The sequence below is a fragment of the Mustela lutreola genome, chromosome 1 (genome assembly GCF_030435805.1).
Source record: "Mustela lutreola isolate mMusLut2 chromosome 1, mMusLut2.pri, whole genome shotgun sequence".
NCBI lineage: Eukaryota > Metazoa > Chordata > Mammalia > Carnivora > Mustelidae > Mustela > Mustela lutreola.
In genome coordinates this window covers 286,269,250-286,290,331 of record NC_081290.1, presented here as the reverse complement: position 1 = coordinate 286,290,331, position 21,082 = coordinate 286,269,250, and the positions used below count along the sequence as shown (strand labels likewise).

The 21,082-nt window shown below is 58.2% G+C and overlaps 1 long non-coding RNA gene across 1 annotated transcript; it reads left to right on the top strand.

The window, feature by feature from the left end:
- Positions 1 to 3,350: 3,350 nt before the first annotated feature.
- Positions 3,351 to 13,977, top strand: LOC131816996 (uncharacterized). Its single transcript, XR_009348264.1, has 2 exons — positions 3,351 to 3,898; positions 13,333 to 13,977. It is a non-coding gene; the product is annotated as an uncharacterized LOC131816996 (long non-coding RNA).
- The last annotated feature ends 7,105 nt before the right edge of the window (positions 13,978 to 21,082 follow it).

The following is a 21,082-nucleotide window of genomic DNA, read 5'->3' as shown; positions in this document are numbered from 1 at the left end:
GAGCAGGAGCTGCCTGGGTCCTAGTCCTCCCGGGGGGCCACTGAGTCCCGCGCCGACCACTCTGGGGGGCCTGCCCTCGGGCCCCCCTCCTGGGCACACGACTGCAAACAGACACATATGTGGCTTCTGCCACCCTCCCCCAGCCCCCACCATGCATTCCACACCCCACCCCTGAAGAGACGGGGTTGAGAGGGGGGTGAAAACCCGAGCTCTTAGGGAGGGTGAGGAAAGATTTCACTTCCCTACTCCTGGGTTCTGTGTTTAGAGTTTCCACTTTCCGCTCGCAGAGACTTTCCTTTTTTTTTTTTTTTTTTTTTTTTAAGATTTCATTTATTTGACAGACAGAGATCACCAGTAGGCAGAGAGGCAGGCGGGGGCGGGGGGAACAGGTTCCCTGCTGAGCAGAGAGCCCAATGCAGGGCTCGATCCCAGGACCCTGAGATCATGACCCGAGCCGAATGCAGAGGCTTAACCCACTCAGCCACCCAGGCACCCTGAGACTTTCCTCTTTACAGCAGGGGGTACTCCGGCAAGGACGATCGAGGGCCCACCCGAGCTCCCGGTTTCTGTGACTTTCCCAAACCCTGCCTCCCCAGTCCTAATTTCCCTCTTAAAAAGCTAAAGCTTTTCAAACCCCCAAAGGTATTTTTCTTCATCACTTTCCTACACTTTGAGCTGCAGGTTGGTGGCCCCTCTGCTGGGGGGCTGGGGGTTGCTCCGTGCCGTGGCCGTGGTGTTTGCAGACCCACCAAGCAAGAGGGTTCCTCTTTGGAGGCAAAGGGAGGGGAGCCCTTCTGCCCCGCTGGAGCACCTTCTGTTCCCCAGGCAGGGCTGCACCACGACGGCCAGGATGGGCTGCAGGGACACTGGGCACGGTGGGCACAAGGCTCGCGCTGGCGAGTGGGCGCCGCGCTTCCAAGCCAGAGGCCAGCGTGCCCGTGCTGGGATGTGTTTCCAGTTTCCTCCTCTGAAGGCTGACTCGGAGCTAGGCTGGGGCTGCCTCACCCCAGCGACATAATTCCCTCATTTGGCAAACACGTATTGAGCACCTACTGTGTGCTAGGCACGGGTCTCGGTGTGACGGATGGGAGGGGGGTGATGCCAAAGACAAAACAGGCAAAAATTCCCGCCTTGATGGCGTTCATATCTGGAAAATGGAGACATGAAACAAGACTCCGTAGTCCTCTGGAAGGACCTGACCGGGGGACGACGACACGATGGAGGCATGGGGCGGGGGCGGGGGCGGGGGCGGGGCAGGGGGGACCCGGGCTGGGCGGGCAGGACTTGCCATGTTAGAAAGGTGGTCAGTGGAGGCCTCGGTGGGGGGACGACAGTTGACCCGAGTCAGGGGGTGGGGAGAAGGCACGTGGACACGTCAGACAACCGTGTGGGGAGCGAACCTCGGACCAGTCCCGGGGACAGCAAGGACGCGGATCCCCAGTCAGGGCAGAAGCCCCCTGGCTCTCCCATCGTGGCGGTCTGAGCGGGCCTGAGCCGGTGCCCAGAGCTGCCCCCAGACTCCTGCTGGGCCCCGAGCAAGTCTGTTTTCTCCCGTTCACCCCACCCCTCCCCAGAAAGCCAACTTCCTTCTTCTCTCCCTGCGTCTCAGCCAGCCCCAACCTGACCCGAGCCTGGCTGCCCAGCGTCCCGTGTGGCCAGCAATGCCACCACGCCACCCTTCCAGGGACTGGTGGAGTGGGAATGAAAAACTCACGGTGTCTGGAAGAACCCACAAACACCAGTGTCTGTTCGGGCGGCGACAGCGCAGCCCCTGAGGCTGGGGCGGGGTGGGGGGCGGGTAACGAGCTCGCAGTCCCTCCTCACACCTCTGTAGCCTGCGAGTCCAAGATCAAGGGGGTTCTTGGTGAGGCCTTCCTCGGTGCATGCACACTGAGCGAGCTCCGATCCCTCCTCTTCTTAGAAGGACGTTGATACTGCCACAGCCCCTCCCTCCTGACTCCATCTGCCCCAACCACCTCGCGGAGGCCCCGCTTATCATCGCCTCCCACTGGGGTCTAGGGCTCCAATATATGCCTTTGGGGGGTGGGGACAAAGACACCTTGAGTGACTTCCTGTTTCTACTCCACTAAAATCATTGTCCCTTGCTAGGAAAAGTGGGGTCCGTGATAGTGGTCCTGCTCCCAGACCCGAGAGGAACCCAGAAAACATGTCTCTTTTTCACCTGGTGGGGAAGTAGAGGCCAGAGCTGTTAGAGGAGCACAGAGGCTCACAGAGTCCATTGGTGGCCGAAGAGGGGACCAGAAACAGGGGTCTTCTAGTCTGCGGTTGGGCTTGGGCAGAGTAGACAGTCAACAATGTCAACCAAGATTTCCAGCTCTCTGTGCGCATAGTAGGGCTGTTCTTCTTATTCCTCTCGAGGTCAGGTGTGGCCACCGCAAGAGGGACTCAGCTCACTCGGGAGCACAAGTGTTAAGAGCATGTGAGTCTGGTCTCCGTGATGGTAGGAGTGTCCCTGGGGGTGACCCATGGCCAGCTAGCTGTCGCCATGGGCCCACCTTGGCTTACCACCTGTGTACCTAAATGAAGCCTTTCCTGGAACAGAGCGCATTCATTTATGTCTGAGCGGCTTTTGTGCCACAATAATTGTTAAGGAGTAGTGACAGAGATGATGGGACCCAAGAAGCCTAAAATATTTTCTCTCTGGCCCATGACAGAAGACACTGACTGGAAGTCACCCAGACCTGGGGAGCTGTTTGTCACGGATGCATGACCAAGCCCATGCAGACCGAGACACACTTTCTCACTATGCTCCCAGCTCCTGAATGCCATGGCGTGGGCCCTAACACTTGAAAATACCCTCTATTAAGTGCACGGCGTGGAAAGCCACTGCATCCTCTCCCCAGTACAGTCTCTGTCCCGCACACAGGGGAGGCAGGCCCCCGGGGGCACGTGACCCGTCTGAAGCTCCCTAGAGCTTCCCCAGCCCCCCACCCCCCCGTGTTAACACAGGTCACCGAGTATTCTGAGTTTTATCTGCCTTGTCCAGGGCAGAACGCAGAGCCAGATTTGGAAACCTACGGAGCCTTCTACCAGCAACACCTGTAAGAAAACCGAAGAAAAGAGAAGCCCATGTGCCCCTGAGCGGAAGTGAGAAGAGGTGACATCTGGCTTCCCCACCCGGCTTGCTGCTCTCCTACTTCTCTTATTTGCTCTCAGGGGGCCCCCACCTCCCAGGATCACATGGCCTCTGGCGGTGGCAGGGGACCTGCCATTCCGGCAACAATAGCCCTGCCAAGCCTGGGCCTTGGTTTTCCCCCCTCTGCGAGCTGCCGAGCTAACCGTGGGGGGCGCGGTAATGGGGACGTCCTTCCCTCCCACCCAGAAGTTGCTGGGATGACAGGTCCTTCCCCGGGCTGGGGCTGGGGGTGGGGTGGAGTGCAGGTTCTTTGGCTGTGCGAGGGGCCCTGGCTTCTTTGCGGCCGCCCCCCCAACTTCTCCCGGATTTCATACTTCACATTCCCCAGCATGGTTCTGACAGGCCTGAGAGCAGGGAGTCCTCACGGCCTGGGAAGGTGGTGGGAAGTTTGAACAGCTGCAGAACCTGCCCACCCGCTATCTCTAGCTACATACTTCATACTTAAAAAAAAAAAAAAAAAAAAAAAACACCAACCCAAATTCTTAGGCTTATGTAACACACTTGGAAGTCAAGGAGCCAAGATTCATTATCAACAGCCCAGGAGGGGGTTGCGAAACACTTGTTCTGAAGAAATCTTTCCATTGAGAAAAATTTCCTCTGAGGCTCAGTCTCCCAGTGGCTCTAGGATGTCGTGGGGCCCGGGGTGTCCTTAAGGCTCCAGAGCCCACTGTTCTCTGCTGCCCTTGGGCCATGAGCCTGCTGCCTGGAAACCGACTAACACCACTAACAACCCGTGTGCGAGTGAGTCCCCACACGCCAGGCGAGGGCTAGGCCCCGCTTTCTTTATTCTCCTGGATGCTCACGGTGACTGAGGGCTAGGGGTTCTTACACCCGTTTTCTAGAGGAGGGCACGGAGGCTCAGGGAGGAAGGAGGTAGGGTGGTGGGGTCGGGGCACCCGTTAGCAAGCTCCTGCAATGGGTCATTGCAGAAACAGGGTCCCCCCTCCCAGGGGAACAGCCGCTCCCAAAATAGGACTCCGCCTGGGCCCCCTGAGTGCGCTTCTTAAGCCACTTGCTGTAACACCAGAGGAAACCAGGGGCTCAGCCCGCTGAGGGTTGAGGCCAGGATTCCGCTTGGCCATTTCCCCTTTCAGAGAGCAGATGTGTGGGGTTCTGGGCCTCTCCTTGGCCACACTGTCACAGGCCGGGAACCTGAAGACAGAGGGGCTGAGAGAGCATAGCCGGGCCCACGCCGCTGGCCCTGCTAAGCCCACCGGCCTGGCCCGCACGGATGTGTTTCTCCCTGGGGCTCTGGGAGCTGGAGCCCACGTAGACCCGGGAAGACGAAATTGTGCGGGCCTGGCCCCCAGCTACAGATGCAGACTGCGCGGCCGAGGGGCCCCAGCCTCGGAGGGAACCCAGGGACTTCGTCAGGGAACTGAAAACAGATGATTTCAATCAGCGGGGGTTAAAGAAAATGACTTCGCGGCCACAGCGGACTGAAGGGGGCAGCGCGCTTGGCTGCCCGGCCCGGCCTGGGAGGCACTTGCACAACGCCCGTTCTGCCCCCGAGCCCCGAGCCTGGGCCTTGCCTGCGGGTCCCGCCGCGCCGGGCAGCGGGAGGGCCGGGGCCAGGGCGGAAGAGCCGGACGGAAGAGCGGCCGCGGGAGCGTGGACCGCGGGCCCGGAGATAACCCGGCGCCCCCCGCCCCCCCGCCCCCGCTTCCTCCCGCGGCCGCTTTCATGAATGGCTCCGCTTCCCAGACAGCGATTGGCTGAGCCGCCGGCCGCGCGGCCCAATCAGCGGCGGCGGAGCGCCTGGGCTCCGCGTGGGGCCTCGGTCCCCGCGGGCATGAATGGCGCAGCCTCCGCGCCCCGCCCGCGCCCTGCAGCCCGCAGCCTCCCTCCCTGCTTCCCGGCCGAGCCCCCTCCCCGGGGGAGAGAGGAGGAGGAGGGGCTTCTTTCTTTCTTTCTTTTTCTTTTTCTTTTTTTTTTTTTTTCTTCCCCTATTGCCTCAGACCGGTCAGGGTTCTGGTACAATTGTGTCATTCTGAGGCTTGGTGGCGGCTCCTGACAATAGCCCTTGGGCTTCCCTGAGTGGTCAGTGTTGACATTCAGGATCTTGTGACAGGGAAAGGGCTTGGCGTGGCTAGAAATGCATTTCTTTGCCTGTGATCCAGTCTGACTCAGGTTCCAGCGAAAGCACTGCAGCCCTCCAGCGGATGCAGACGGGCGGCCGGGGGACCCTTTCTCCACCAGGGCAGGGGACTCCTGACACTTGCAGACCTCAGGGAACTTCTCTTGCACCCCAGAGGGGCTTGGTCAGCCCCGTGGTCACTGGCCTTGTCCTGGCTGCAGATGCCCCGTGCATGTGAGGGCTGGGGCCGTTTGGGGGAACCCGGCCATTCAGCTGTATTTCCTGTTAAGTAGGAAAACATGGTCTATTTGCTGATGTTATAAAGAAGGCATGTGTTTACAAATGCTCGTTGGGGAGAGCCTGGTTAATGGGCCCACTTCCGGCCTCCCCTCCCCAGAGGACAATTGTGTTGAGGCTGCCGGAGGGGGCCCTGCTCTTAAGGGGAAGACCCCTTTGCTTTGGAAAATCAGTCTCAGCAGATTTCAGAAGCGCTGCAGAGAGCTCTCTCGTAAGGTGGGCTGAGGCCGTGGGAGGAGAGCCTTGAATGCCCGAGTGAGCCCCGGGAGAGGCAAATCACAGCAGATCACAAAATTCAGACAGGGCACCGAGCTCCGGGCCTGGCACGGAGTCATTACCACAGCACCTAGGGTCCTACCTGGTGAGAAGTGTGTCTGTTTCCTCGCTTCTAAGCGCTGGACTCAGAACTCCCAGCAGGTCACCCGAGTCCATGCGTGGACAGGCAGGGCCAGGCCTGGGGCATTTTTCTGTATGGACAGCATCGGGTTCTGCCTGCTGTCTGTATGGACAGCATCGGGTTCTGCCTGCTGACCCAAGGACCGGGGTCAACTCAGAGCTTGTAGACCCAGGGCAGCCCTTGAGAGGTTGGGGAGCCCCAGGGCGTGAGGTCCATCCCCCCTCCCTGATGGTCTCCAGGTTGCCTACCTGGGCTCCTATGCAAAAGAGACATCAGAGACCCGGTTTCAGCTGCTGTGTTTTGGGCTCTCTTACGCTCTCTTACGGTGTCTGTATGGACAGCATCGGGTTCTGCCTGCTGTCTGTATGGACAGCATCGGGTTCTGCCTGCTGTCTGCTCCTCTTTCCGTCTCCTATTCAACAGTTCACAAACGTTTTGGCCTCGGGGCCCACTTGCGTCTTAAGAGCTTTTGAGGACCCCAAAGAGATTTTGTTGATCTGGGTTTTAGCTATGGATATTCACTGCATTTGAAATTAAGATGGAGAGGGAAATGCCAATACAAGAGTACACAGGCGCCCGTTCCATTAGGTCTGAGTGACGATGCCATTCCGTGCCCGCTGCCTCTGGAAAACTCCACCATATGCTCGGGAAGGAATGAGAGGAAAAGAGGCAGTTAATGTCTCTGTGTTATCATGAGAACGATTTTGACCTCTCAGACCTCCCGGACACATACACACACACACACACTTCGAGAACTGCTGTTTTAGTTTGTAGAGAGCAGGTTGAGGCTGCCTGGCTTCCTTGGGGCTGGGCCTGGCTACGAGATAGCCTGGCGAGTGGGCTCTGAGCAGACCTCGCAGTGTCCCGGGGGTGCTGTTCCAAAGCCTGCAGCTCTCCCCTCCCTCTCCCCTTTCCACAGGCTGGGAGAGACAAGGACCGGGGTCAACTCAGAGCTTGTAGACCCAGGGCAGCCCTTGAGAGGTTGGGGAGCCCCAGGGCGCGAGGTCCATCCCCCCTCCCTGATGGTCTCCGGGTTGCCTACCTGGGCTCCTGTGCAAAAGAGACATCAGAGACCCGGTTTCAGCTGCTGTGTTTTGGGCTCTCTTACGCAGCCGTGTTGGCCCCTGGTCAGTACATTGGTCATTTTTACATGTCTGGGCCCCAGCCTCAGGCTTTCCGCTTTCGTGATGTTTGCAAGAAGGAGGATGAACGTCCTGGCCATAGAAAACGCATTCTTGGGAGGGGTTGGAGCTTCCTAGAAACACGAGTTGGTGAGACACACGGTGATGAAGGAACCACGGCAGGTGCACTGCTAAAGCTGGCTCTGGAGCTCAACAAAGAGCCAGTGAACGAGGTGCACCTTTGATTTTTACCCAGCCCAGAGCTCATGTCCCCCACTCTTGGCTCTCCTCAAGAGAGTCGCTGAAGATAACATTGGGTGGCTTATGGAGGTGAGCCCAGAGCCAGTGTGTCTGTTGGCCAAGGGAAGCTGACAGGGATCATGGGAGTGGAAGCAGTTCCACTTTCCCCCTAGGGCAGACTTGTGGGAGCCTCCAGAGGCAGGACATAGGGTGAGGGATCCAAGGCCCCACACACCTATACAGCCCCCAGACCACCAGGTTTTTCCTGGCAGAGGGATGGTGCTTGTGTTCCTAGGAGTACTGAATTACCCCATGCCAGCTCTCAGGCTATTTGTGGACACTGAGAATGCTGATATGGTCGTTTTAAGGGGAATTGCTAGATATTTACTAGTGTGTAAGTTATTAAGGGCTCTCCCAAGAGTTGATTTTTATAAATAAGAACCAGTATGGTGCCTTCTAGTGGCCTTCTAGCCCAAAGAGGGCATGGGAAGGGTGGCTGAGATACGAGCTCACGGCCCTCTAACGCATGTTTGAGAACGCTGTGAGAGCCCAGGATCACTTTGGCAGAAGGTATCAGACTCTGCTTGTGCCCATCCGTATTCCCTTGAAGAGGATGAGTGCGTTGAGCCGTAGGGAGCCTTGAACCTGCAAATGAGCTAAGGAGGCGGGAGCATCAGATCCGAATCTTGAACAAGGGGGGAGACCTGGGCATCTGATTATGATCAGACAGAGCCATGCAGGTGGTGGGAACGGCAAAATGAAGACCTGAAGTGGGGAGTCCGAATCTGCCGTTCATGACTGCGGCTTAGAAACAGAGTGTGGTTCTCTTGCTATCTCACCGGCTTTTGCTCATCTCCTGGACCAAAGTTCCTGGAACCTGGGACCAGACCATATACCGAAGGCACACCCAGCCCCCAACAGACTGCAGGGCAGCAGAGAGCTCTCAGGTAGCCATCCCTGAGCTGCACAAGTCAGAGTGGTACCTGGAGAGGAAGGAAGGAACAGGGAACGGTGGGGGGAGGCAGGTCCCAGAAGGGGTGGTGTTAATTACATCTGCAAAGACCCTTTTCCCAAATAGGGTCATATTTGCAGGTTCCAGGTGGACATAATTTTTGGGGGGAAGCCACCATTTGATTCTGGGGGCGGGGGCGCTGGAAGGCTTCCCCGAGGAGAGGGTGCCTACCTGTGTCCGGAAGGGAGTGACACTGCTGGAGAGAGGACAATCCAGGTAGCGGCCCCCAAGTGCTCTGGGGAGCTGGGCCTCAACCGGCAGGGGGGGTCAGAAGCTGGGTGGCAAGTCTGCTGGAGGGTGGCTTGGGAGGTGAGGGGCCAGAGGCCTGAGGACCCCGGGGGCGAGGCTGGGGGATCTAGGTGTGTTGCCTGAGCCAGCAGAGGCTGCCGGAGCCGTGGGGTCAGGAGCGAGAGCACTCCCTGCAGGATGAGGTGTGCTGTTCTTCTGGCGGGGGGAGGAAGCACGGACCAGCAGACTGACCGCCTCACTAGACCCAGGGACGCAGGGCCTGTCTTGCGTAAATGTGCGACATGCAATGGTAGGGGGGAAGCTGGCGCCTTGGGGTGGTCCCTGGGAAGACCCTTAGGGCAGTCTGAAATGAGAATGCAGCATGAAATTCAGTTTGTCTGCGGTGCTGTGTTCCTAAAGAAAGGAGGCGGCCCCGAGGGGCACGTGTCTTCCCAGACTCAGTGCCCGGTTTGCCTGGGCACCAGCGCTTGGGTCTGGAGGCTGATTTCATTCGCACGCTTGTCTTTGTCTCCAGGCCTGGTTGCGCTTGGCCTGCCAGGACCTCCCTGGGGCTCCCCTACTCCTCGCGGCTTGTCTGTCCAGAGGACACCTCGCCGGGTCCCAAACACCTGCCCCCCCCCCAAAAGTGCAACGTGGGCCACGGACAAGGTGCCCCACCCTGCTGGGGCCTCGCCTTGGTCCTGGAGCCAACTTTCTGGCTCATCGGGGAACAACAGGAGCCTTCAGCTCCTTATTCTGGAAATGTCCATCGCTGCACACGGGGCCCCACCTGAGCGGCCCCTCCGCCCACCCTCTGGTGTTGCCCGTGCTGCCTCCGCGCCACACCCATGCAGAGAGGGTGAGGATTTCTTGGTGCAGGCCCGGTTTTGCACTCGGTTTCCCCGCAGGGACAGGACGCCCACAGGAGGGGAGTTGGCTCCACCTTTGCAATCTTGGCCTTACCCTTGCCCTTGAATCTCAGACTCAGTTTTTCATCTGGGAAATGGGGCTATCTGCCTTTCTGGAAGGGAAACACCCCTGCCTCGTGATCAGACCCTGAGCTTTGGGAGGGGGGGCACGGATGCAAATGTGCCCTGGGGAGCCCCAGGCTCCTTGTTGAGGGGGCGGGATCCCTCTGTGGGGCCCCATCCTTCACCTGTCACTCTGCCTGGCTGCCAGAACCCCCCTCCCCCCAGCTCTCTCTGGTCCATTAGGCCACACAATCCGGGTTGTATGAGGAAAGGGGACCCACCTGGACCCCAGGGCCGAAGTGGGGAGACAAGTGGGGTTCAGCGGGAAGCAGGCTCCTTCAAGGGGAAGCCCCCATCTCCAAAAGAAGGTGGTGTCCCTGCTCCGGGACCTCAGGCCCAGTGCGAGGGCCGCTCCGGGGCCTGCGGTTCGAGGCCCGGCCGTTCGAGTCCTGTCCATCCCTTTATCCGGCCGGTGCGCTCTGTCTCTGTCTTTCTGTCTCTGTGTCTCTGTCCCTCCCTTCTGCCGCTCCTCCTGTCTCTGTAAATATTCCCTTGCCTCTGGGTACTGAGCCACAGCGCCGGCCCCGGCCCTTTGAATGGGAGCTCTGGGAAGCACGGGCCCCTCGGCAGGGCCCTGGTCCAGGGCTTTATTCTTTCCCCTGGTTAATTAACAGTGAATGCCATGGCCCTGGGAACGCAGTGGCTGAGGGGCTGGAGGCAAGGGCAGGAGGGCCCAGGGCAGACAGAACAAGCCGGGCTGGGGTGGGGGTCAGCAGCCTGGGTGGCTTATCACATTCCTGGGATGCCAGACCAGACCCGGGAGCCTGGGGAGCCCGGGGCAGCCATTTGTCTACACCTGTTAGCCCCTCTGGGCTGTGGGAACCGCCCCAGGGGCCAGGCAGCTTTGGGGCCACAGCGCGGGACCATCCATCCATCGAAGCTGCCCCCCCCCACCCCGTGAGGTGGGGGGCTGGACTGAGGGAGGGGTGGGCACAGCCCCTAGAGTCCGGCAGGCCCGGGTCCTGCCCTGCTGTCTCGTTCAAGTGACTTCGCCTGTGTGAGCCTCCGTTTCTTCCCAGAAAGCGGAGGTGTTAAGGCAGGAGGGCTCCCGAGCTCTGCCGGGGGTCTCAGGCTCACTGTCCTCCTGCCCTGGGATGGTGGGGACCACAGCCCGTGTGCTGAGCTGGGCCCAAAGGTGTCGGTCCAACCCTGTTAGACGCAGGACCGCTGCCCTGCAGAAGGGAAAAGGCTGGTAACAGTAAAACCAGGGTCTGAAGCCTGCGGACGTGAGGGGCCACAGACTGCGCCACCGAGGTCGGGGTGGTGGGGGTCGCGTTGGGGCTGCTGAGGCGTGAGGATTGTGGTCCGGAGCTATGGGAGGGCGGGTCTGGCAGAACATTCCAGAAAAATTTTCTGGGCTTGATGGGATTTGTGCATTTGTCTGCTTCCATGGTCTGTCTCCCACTGGAGACTTGGTCTTATGAGGACAGACACACGCGGGTGGGGTGGCTGAGGTTTTGAAAGCTCCTTGGTCACTTGGCGACTCCGGCACCGGAGCGCCTGGCCTAGCTGGTCCGGAACCCCAGCAACCCTCTGGTTAGGAGCACGACAGCCTGGAAACCCAAACAAACCCTCCTAGAAGGATCTAGAGGGACCTAGATGCAGGGCGCACGGACCACCTTCTCTGCAGAGTCACTGCTCATTTTGGCCTCGGAGCCCAAACTCCCGCTCTGCTTGGCCAGAGCTGACACGGAGGAGCTGGGAACACCCGTGAGCTGGGCCCGAGAACCTTCTCACTGGGACGGGGCTTTCACTCGTTATCTCCTTCCCAAATTTCCTTGTAAAAGACCTTTGTCTGGCAGATTCCAGTGGCTTATGCAAAAGGGGCTTGCCAGGGAATTTGGGGCTGTTTAAAGACTCCTGAATGTGGCTGTGGCTGTGGCCAAAGGGAGGTGCTCCCTGGGGACAAAGGCCTTACCTCTTCCTTCCAATTCAGAAGATCAGATTAAGCCAAACCCTGTTGCTGCCCCCGTGTTTAGCTAATTTGGAGGCTGAAGAAAGCGATGGACACAAAAGGGGAAGGATAAGAGGGGAGACTGTAGAAAGTCCTCCAGAACGAGAACGCAGTTTGCTCCCAGACACACCCCCGCCCCGCTGCCCACCCAGATGGGAATTCTGCAGGAGGTGGCAGGAAACGGCCCCTGACCCGCGCCTGCAGCTCAAATTCCTAACATCAGCCCCAGGGTAAGGATATGGCAGTGACTTAGGGCGCGCACCTATGCGAGGTGCCCCTGTTGCTGGAATCTGGGGTTGGGCTCGGAGAGGGCGAGCCACGTGTCCGTGGTCACACAGCACAATCCCAGTGTCCAGGGCTCTCCGATGCCTGTATTTCCTGTAGATCCCAGGCAGAGGGAGTGCCTCTCAGGACGGAGATCCCTGCCTGGGAAGGGCTGGTCTCCCCATACAGAGCCCGGCTCTGAGCCTCTGGGGTGTGGCGCCCAGGACCAGCCGACCAGCCGGCTCCAGGCCCTGAATTCTGGCGGGGGTCTGAGTCTTCTTCCCTCCTCTCTCTCTGGGGAGTGTCATGAAGGGTGTATTTGGGCCCCGGGGGTACCCCATTTGTGATCAGGAAGCCTGAGGCCGAGGCCTGCCCTCCCTGGAGCCCCCACCTTCACTCCCATCCAGCTCCCAGACCCCTGCTGGGCGCCTTTGTCCAGCCGCCCTGGCCTTTTCTTGCAGGTCTTGGGTTATACCTCTTGCTGGGAGGATCTTCCAGTTCCTGCACCGGTGACCGTCTACCCGGTACCTGGGGCCCTCCTCCCCCAGGGCCTTGGGTCTGGGGCCTGGGCACAGAAGCTGGTAGGAAGTCCAGGCCTGGGGCTTCCAGAGGCCCCTGTTGGGGCAGCGCTGGGTTTGGGGGGCATGAGCTGTGGGATGGGGCTGGAGGAGAAGGAGGCGGCGCTTCACAGGTCTGGACCCACTGGCAGCTTTCTTTGCTGATCTGAGCATTTCATTTTCAATCAGAACATCAGAGGCCAAGAGGTTTCGTTATGGGAAATACAGAAAATCCAGAAAGGAGAAAGAGGCATGCCGAAGTGTGCTGATCCCCAGAGCCCCAGGGAAGTCCTGGAGGCCAAGCCCAGCACAAACCGCAGCCCCTCCTGGGCTGGGCCCAGGCTCCTCCCTAAGCCTCTGTGTCTAGCCGGTCCCCCTCCTGGTCTGGTGCCTCCCCCACTGAGCACTTCCTGCCCCTTGGCTCCACCCTGTTTCGCATCTGCAAGCTCCCCCTTTCTGCGGACCAGATCCCCTTGGCCCGCACCATCCAGGCCCCTCCCATCTAAGAGCCCATTCGCCACCTTCCTACCCCTCCACCTGCCCTGTATCTCTGCTCGTCACCCCTCCCCACCCCGCTGGAATGGCCTTCATCAGCGGTGACAGCCACCTGTGTCGTTGGCAAATCTCACTTTCCTGGACGGAGGGAGTCTACCCAGGAGGCCACTCTCCACTTCCAGCATTTTCTTCTCCTGGCTTTTCCCCACTCCCCTCTTTTCCTTACGTCTTGTACCTCTCCTCTCCAGACCCCACAGAGGCAAGGCTTTGGTGGGTATCTGTCCCAAGCCAGGTACTTGGTGGGACTGGGCATACAGTGGCGCCTGAAATGCAAACAGAACTCCAGACCTCCTGGAGCTCGTGGTCCCACCAGATTGCTGGGGTTCTTGGGGTTGGGGCCAAGCTGTCTTCTCTTTCCTTGCTACCCTGCACCCTGGTGATCTCATCAGTTCCCATGGATTTAAATATCCTTAAGCTAATGTCTTCCAAATTTGTCTTGTAGCTATGACCTCTTCTATGAGCTTCGACCCACATATCCGGCCAGCCACTTGACATCTCCTTTGGGGTCTCCCAGACATGTCAAACAGATCGTGGACAAGCTGGACTTCTGGATTTTTCTCCCCAACTCTTTCCCAGCCACCTCCCACTCCATCTTCCCCATCTCAGCAAATCTTGCACCGGCTCCATCCAGAAGCTTCTATGTGCTCTGGCTTCTCCCCTTCCATGCCCGCCGTCAGGAATTCATGCACAGACCCTGAGCGTTCCAGGGTTCCACACATCCTCTCAGTCTTGCCATTGTCTCTCCTGGGGCCCTGCCTGCCACCCAATGGAGGTCTACCTCCATAGAGTGGGGGGCCCTACAGGCCTCACACAACCCTCCCCCAGCAGCTCATGGGGAACCCTCTAGGCTAACTCTTGTCCCAGACTCCCTACTGCTGCTTTCTTGGGACATACAAAACAGAGCCTACCTTCCAGCCCAGGGAGAATGTGGCTTTCAGTTCATTTACAGAGAAGGGGAGCAGAATAGAAATTGAAGCGAGGAAGGAGAAGGTGCTGGTGAGAGGGAGAAAGCTGGGTAAGTGGGTCATTCCTGCTGTGACTTCAACTTTTGGGATATCCATCCTTCCAACAGAGTATTTATTGAGCAGCTACTGTGTGCTGGATACCGTGCCAGGTACTGTGAACGATACTGTTGGGATTAAACGATGTGCTGTCCAGTGGGAAAGACAGTAAACAAAGCTCCACACAGTGGGTAGCGCTGCACCCGTTTATTCTACCAATGAGAAGCAGAGATTCAAGAAAGGTAGTTGACTGCAAATGGCCACAGAATAAAGGGGGAAGAGCCAGGGTTCAAAGCCATTTACCGTCCATCCATTGACCGATCCATCTATCCATCCAGCTATGGATCCATTCCCTCATCCGTTCACCCAACTACCTACCCATCCATCCATAAATCCATGCATCCAGGCATCCATCCATCTGTCTACCCATCCACCCACCCATCCATTCATCTATCCAACCGTCTGTCTAGCCGTCCGTCCGTCCATCCATCCATCCATCCATCCAACCGTCTGTCCAGCCTTCCATCCGTTCATCCACCCATCCACCTACCCATCCATCCATCTATCTAACCGTCTGTCCAGCTGTCCATCCATCCATCCATCCATCCATCCATCCATCCATCCATCCGTCCATGCACCCATTCACTCACCCACCCACCCAACTGGCTACCCATCCGTTCATTCATGCATCCATCCATTCACTGAGCACCTACTATGTGCTGGGTCCTATGCTAGGTCCTGGGACTGAAACAGAAGACAAAAGAGAAACAATTTCGGCCCTTAAGAGGGTCACATTCTGGTGGAGAGGAAGGAAAAAACATACAGTTTAGTCAGACAAGTAAACCACACAATTACAAAAATGATCAGGGGTCACCTGGAAGAGTAGTAGCTTGCACGGAAAGGACATGCACAAGTGTGTTCGTGTGTGTACACGCATGTGTCTCTCTGTGTTCTTGTGCCTCTGTGGGCACATGTATGCGTGCACGTGCATGTGTGTGAGTGTGCTTGCGGCTCTGTGTGCATGTTTGTGTTTGTGTGTCTGTGTCTCTGTGCACGTATGCTCGTGTGTATGAGTGACTGTGTGTGCGCACGTTCCCTTCAGAGGGCTTAGCACGGGCAGAACCTCTGAGGCAGGAGAACAGGTGCGGTATGCTCTAGGAGCAGAATCAAAATGGGGACCCTGGGGGGAGAGGAGGTGGGAGCATGAGGAAGAAGAGGCAGGGTGAGGCCAGCCTGGGTCCGCTGTGAGTATGATAAAGAGCTTGCCTTTTTTTTTTAAAGTACAAAGGAGCCCTTATAAGGATTCGCATGAGATTAAAAAACAAACAAACAAGAATCCTCTGGTTTTGGTGGGGAGAAAGGACTGGAAAGGGGACATGAGTGGAAGCAGAGCCCATGGCACCTGCCCAGGTGAGACAAGAGAGAACAGCCCAAGGCCTGCACTGAGCTATTGGCAAGGAAACTCAGGTCTGAGATAAGAAAGATCCTGGGGATTCATGGCTGATCAGATATCACAGAAAAAAAAAAGAATATGAACCTGAAGACATAGCAATAGAAATTCTCCAAAAACGGAACACAGAAAGCAGAGAAGGCCAGCGGGGAAGGAGCACCAGTGACTCTGGGATAACATCGAGTGGCCGAACGTGTGTGCCATCAGGGTCCCTGATGAACCACAGTGGATATCACTACTTGTGTGTTAGAAGGTCTAACACTGAAAAGACGGACTAGCTCAGTGCTGGGGAGGATGTCCAGCCAGTTCCCTCCCATACTGTCGTGGGCTTGTACCATGGTGGAACCACTTTGGAAAACCCTCTGGCAGGTGCTTCTAAAGCTAAGTGGACATCTGCCATGTGACCCAGCCCCCCTTCCTGGGAGTCTACCAAAGGGATGTTGAAGTAAACCGCCTCCCTAAAATCTTGGACATAAACATTCATGGAAGCTTTGTTCATAGTAGCTCCAAACCAGAAATGTCCCAGTGCCTTCCGGCTGGTAAATTTGAAAGTAAAAGCCTTGGGGGTCACAGGTGTCCAGCTGTTGGAGAAAGAACCATGCCTGGCGCCCAAGTTCTGGTCGGTGCCGCCCTCCCGTTGATTTCCGAACGTCTTTGGGCGAGTGGTGTCCCCGCACCTGAGCCTCAGTTTCTCTTCTGTGAGATGGGTCTGTGAGTCTGCTTGATTCACCAGGCCCTGGGCAGGGTCAGTACGCCATTGCTGGGAGAGCGTCTCCTGCCAAATCGTGAAGGGCTTGCCAGGAGGGTCCCGAGTCTCAGCACCCCTGGGGAGTCCTGACCCTATGAGGTTGGAGCAAACCTTGGAGGTTGGCCGACTCTGGTCTGGAGGCCCGTTGAGCACAAGTCCGCCGGACGAGTGGGAAAGCCACAGCGGACAGTGGGGTCTGAGAAGCACTCTTTGAGTTAGGTGCAGGGGCCGGGGCAGGGGTCATGTTTAACTGTGCGAGAGCCCAGGGCACTGCCTCCTGACCACATAGCTGTCTAAACGGCGTGGGCGGGCGGTCCCTTGGATGGTCCTGGGGCAGAATAACAAGGTCTGGTCACTCACCTGGCCAGTCACACAGGGGCAGGTTGAGAGGCAGAGCTGACCCTCAGGGGTAGGCCCCGGGATGGGGATGATCTGGAGGGACCCCAAGGCCTGCGACAGAGCCTGGGCAAAACAGCAAACACCCTGCACACGGAGAGGAGTGGACAAGGCCAGCCAATCGGGCCCAGCCCCTTCCTCTGGGCTCTTCCCCGGGGTGGCCAGTCCTGAGTGGCCTCAGCTGCGACACCCACCCCAGGCTCTGCAGGGGACATGCCTGGGTACCTCTGTGTGTCCCCACTCCCCGTGCTGCCTGTCCCTGCGTTCGTGGAGGGGCAAGGCCACATCCCGTGCATTTCAGGAGTCCCGACGCCCAGCACACGGCAGGTGCCCCCCCACCCCAGCGAACCTTGCACCTGGTTCAGAAAAATTATCCATCATGTCGACTTGCTGTGGCCGCCGAACAACTTGCCAATAAGAGCTTCAAACACATACTCAGGCACGTGACCTGGAGCTGCGGCCCGGTGCCAGACGGGGCCACCTGCCCCAGAGTGGCCAAGAGAGAAGATGCACAGGGGCTGGAGCTGGGGACCTGGCAACCTCACCTGTGCCCCTCAGGTGTGCGGGTCCCCAGGCTGCAGCCGGGCCACCTGGGGACGCAACCCAGTTCCTGTTTTCACTTGAGCGTGGGAGTTTCTGCCCCCTGCAGCCCAAACGCCGAAGAGGAATGTTTCCAAGGGAACGTTTTTCTGTGTCAACAAGTTTGTATCCGTGTCAACATTAAAACAAGTACAGTCGCTCGTCTACAGCGGTTTTGTTAAGGTGACATTCGCCGGCAGTAAGGTTGGGTCTCGTAACACGTCCGTGCAGCTTCGGTGCCACAGAAATCCCATGGGCCCCTTCGGAGCCAGACCTTGGCGGACCACTGCCCCAAATGGGGCTGATTTGTTTCCCGTTCCTGCAGCTTTGTGCTCTCTGGACGGTCCCTCGGTGGGATTGGGTGGCGTGCCGGCTTTGAGTCTGGCTTCTAGGACACACGTGAGGCTCACGCCTGCTGTTGTCTGTGTCGGGGGCTTGTTTGTTCCTTCTCGCAGCGAAGGAATGTTCCACTGAATGGACGTACCGCAGTCTTCATCCAGCAGGAGGACATGTGGCGTGTTTGTGGTTTGGAAGGGTCACAAATAGACCTGCTTTGCACACGTGTGTACAAGCTTCCATCAGTGCATCTCCTCAACTCCAAGGAGGTGTGAGAACCTTTAAGTCTGGTGTTCAGGACCCATTAAGTCTTTTGGACCTTGCCACATTGCTCTGGAGTCCGGAAATGCTCCGGGCGTGAGAAAGAGCTGCGGGGAGGGTCCCTTGTCCCAGTCTCCAGAGAAATGCCTGCAGGAAGGACGACCCCATCTCCCCTTCCCGCACACATCCTACGACGAGATTACAAGGGCCCAGGGTCCCGTGGAGCGAGGGTGGCTCGGATAACCCCTGCTGGTGGCATTAATAATGATGGTGGCAATGATCCAGTGGCCCCAAGGCATCGGTGAGCCCCGGTGCGGCACTGTCACCCACGTGGGTCATTTTCCATCCCTGAAGGAGCCTGGTCCGTTTCACGACTCTGTTTGAGGTGTGACGCCAGGGCTGGGCCAGGGCGTCCAGCACGCGATGCCCTCTGCCTCCAGCTCGCAGACGGGTAGGGCTGGCCCCTCCCCACCGCGTCTGTCTCACCCGGTCACTACTCACCTCCAAGAAAGGTGTGGAGCCCGGTGGACTCGGCTGGATGTGGAGAGCACTTAGCTGGGATGCCATCCAGCGGCGAGAGACCGGGGCGTTGTGTGGCCTGCACCCGGCTCCGGCGGGGAGACGCACGTGGCTGACAGCCGGCACAGAGAGACGCCCGCGGGGCCGCCGACAGGGTCTTGCCGACAGCGGCTGACCAGACATGGCCCTGCTCAGTCCTGTCCCCCCCGGGTGGGCACAAGCAGCCTCTGGGTTTTATTTGTGACTTTTCTGGGTGAACGGTTCCCCTTAGCCTTTCCAGATGTCAGTGAGAGGGAGGGACAAATGTGTCCACCGTCCTCACCGCCAGCAGATCGAGCCGCTGCGCCTGGCCCGTCCTTAAACACATGGACGCACTTTTGCTTCGTCGTCGCAAACGTAATTTGGTAGCTAGGTTTCCCTCAACGCTTTTTCTCGTCGCAGCAGCGTTTGGAGCCGTCCACGCACGGTGGGTCAAGGCTCTGCCGTCGCTTGCTTCCCACGTGTGGACTGTGGCTGTTGTCATTCACTCCGGCCTCCACTCGCGCACCTGGACGCTCCCTGAGTGCCAGGACATGCTCTCAGGTGCTGGGGACCCAGCGGGGAACGGCACGGGTCCCCTCCCCCAGGGAGCTGACTGGCGTTCTGTAGTCCAGGGAGACGAACAATACCCAAATAAATGGTAAGTAGCCAAAAAATTACACTGAGAACGTTAGGTGAAACGGGGGCTCCGGAGGGAAGTGAAGCAGGCAAAGGAGATGCGGTAGTGGGGTGCCCGTGAGGGTCCTGCTAGATCATTCCCGCCGCCGTCCTCACGTCCCGAGAGCTGCTAACCCTTGCCGAGCCGGTCGCCTTCACGCGAAGGAGCGGGTCTCGCGGCAGCCCGAGCCTCACCTCCATCTCGCGGGCATCCGATCTTCTCGTCTTAAGATACATTTTGCTCAATGAAAAGAGATACAGTAATCACTCCCTCTTGCCTTTGCTTATTTGCACCGGAATTTGGTAAATTTCACAGCAAGAAAGGAAACCTTAGGCCCCTAGTTTTGCGCCCTTGAAGGGGTAAGGGTCCCCCCCCCCCCCCCGGCTGCCTTGCTGCCACCATGGCTTCAGCACCGTGAGGTCTCTGGGATTTCTTTTTTGGCTTTAAAAAGTCCTCTGAAGGTTAAGTCAGTCCTGGCAGGTGTCCCGGTCTGGCCTGGTGGGACCAGGAGGGAGGGGGGACAGGCAGGGGGAGGTGGCCGACCAGCCCGCCGTGGCTGGTACCTCTGGGTTGCTTCTCGTAGCATCCTGTGGATGGGAGATGTTCTTTCTGTGTCTGTGGGGGTTTGGGGAAGGAGGGACTTTTTCCTCTACCCAGATTTGGACGCTGGTGCAGAAGCCCACCTTGTCACAGGGCTCTGGTCATACTTGCTATAGGGACTGAATATTCGCACACTCCCAAATTTCATGTGTTGGAACCTGACACCCCGTGTCATGGGATCAGGAGGTGATTCGGTCCCAGATGATGGGATTGGTGCCCTTGTAAAAGGGACTCGAGAGGGCTAGCTCACTCTCTTTCTGCCATGCAGGACAGGACGAAACCTAGCAGCCCGCCCCCCGCAGAGGGCTCTCGCCAGCTCCTGAGGCTGCCGGCACCCTGAGCTCAGACCCCCAGCCTCCAGGGCTGCGAGAAACTCATTGCTGGTGTCTATACGCTGCCCTCTCCACCGCAGCCTGAGATCAGAACTATCACTGGCCCCTTTCCTGTTTATAAATGTGCCCCCTGGATCCTTTCCTTGCCTGACTCGATGGGGTTGAGGAATGGCTCCCCCTAAAAGGTGTCCGTGTCTTAACCTTCAGAACGTGTGAATGGGGGCACCTGTCTGGGTCAGTCCGTGAGCGTCCGACCCTTGGTTTTGGCTCAGGTTGTGATTTCAGGGTTGTTGGATGGAGTCCTGCATCGGGCTCCGTGCTCAGCGTGGCATCTGCTTGTGACTCTCTCTCCCCCTCCCTCTGTCCCTCTGCACCTTATTCTCTCTCTCATAAATAAATAAATCTAAAAAAAAAAAAAAAAAAAAAGAAAGAAAGAAAGAAAGAAAGAAAGAAAAAGGAAAAGAAAAAGAACCTGTGAATTTGATCTCATTTGGACAAGGGTCTTTGCGGATCTCGAGATGAATTCATCCTGTGTTGTCTAAAAGTTGTGTCTTTATAAGAAAAGAAGGAGCTGGCAGGCACACAGGGGAGGGGTCCTGGGACCACGGATGGGGGCAGCTGGTGGGGTGCCTGGGCCCCCGGGACTGGCGGAGGCAGGGAGGGTCCTCTCCCAAGAACGCAGCTCTGCACTCGCCCTGATTTCCGGCTTCTAGCCTCCACAACGGGGAGACAACACGTTTCTGTTGTGTTGTGCTGTCCGGGGTGTGGCTGTCGCAGCCTCCCCAGGGCCCTGCTACACACGGGGGAGGAGGAGCCAGTGACGGGCAGCAGAGCAGTCCTGCCTCGTGACTCCGGTGCCCGTGGACGTCCACGTGCAGCTGCGCCCACTGAGCGCCGGCCCGCGGGGCGAGCCCGGCACCCCGTTCCTGACATCCTCCGTTGCGTGTCCCCGAGGCAGAGGCACATGGGCCGATCGCGGTGAAGCCAGTTGAGTTGCCAAGCGCGAGTTCTGTTCATAGCAAGTGACGTCACTTGGCCACGGGCCAGACTGCCATGGAGTAACCATGCGGAGTAGGTCGGCTTCGGAGAATCACACTCGGAGACCGTCAGGTCAATGACGGGAGGTCGTGTATGGATGTGACAGTGTGGCGCAGGCACGGGGATGAGAACAGCCTCCGGCGGCCACGCCAGGGAGGTCGGTGATGGGCTGAGTCTCACGAGCCCTTGTATGCCGTGTAAGGGCGCTCGAGGGCTGTGAGCATAGCCCGTAGGG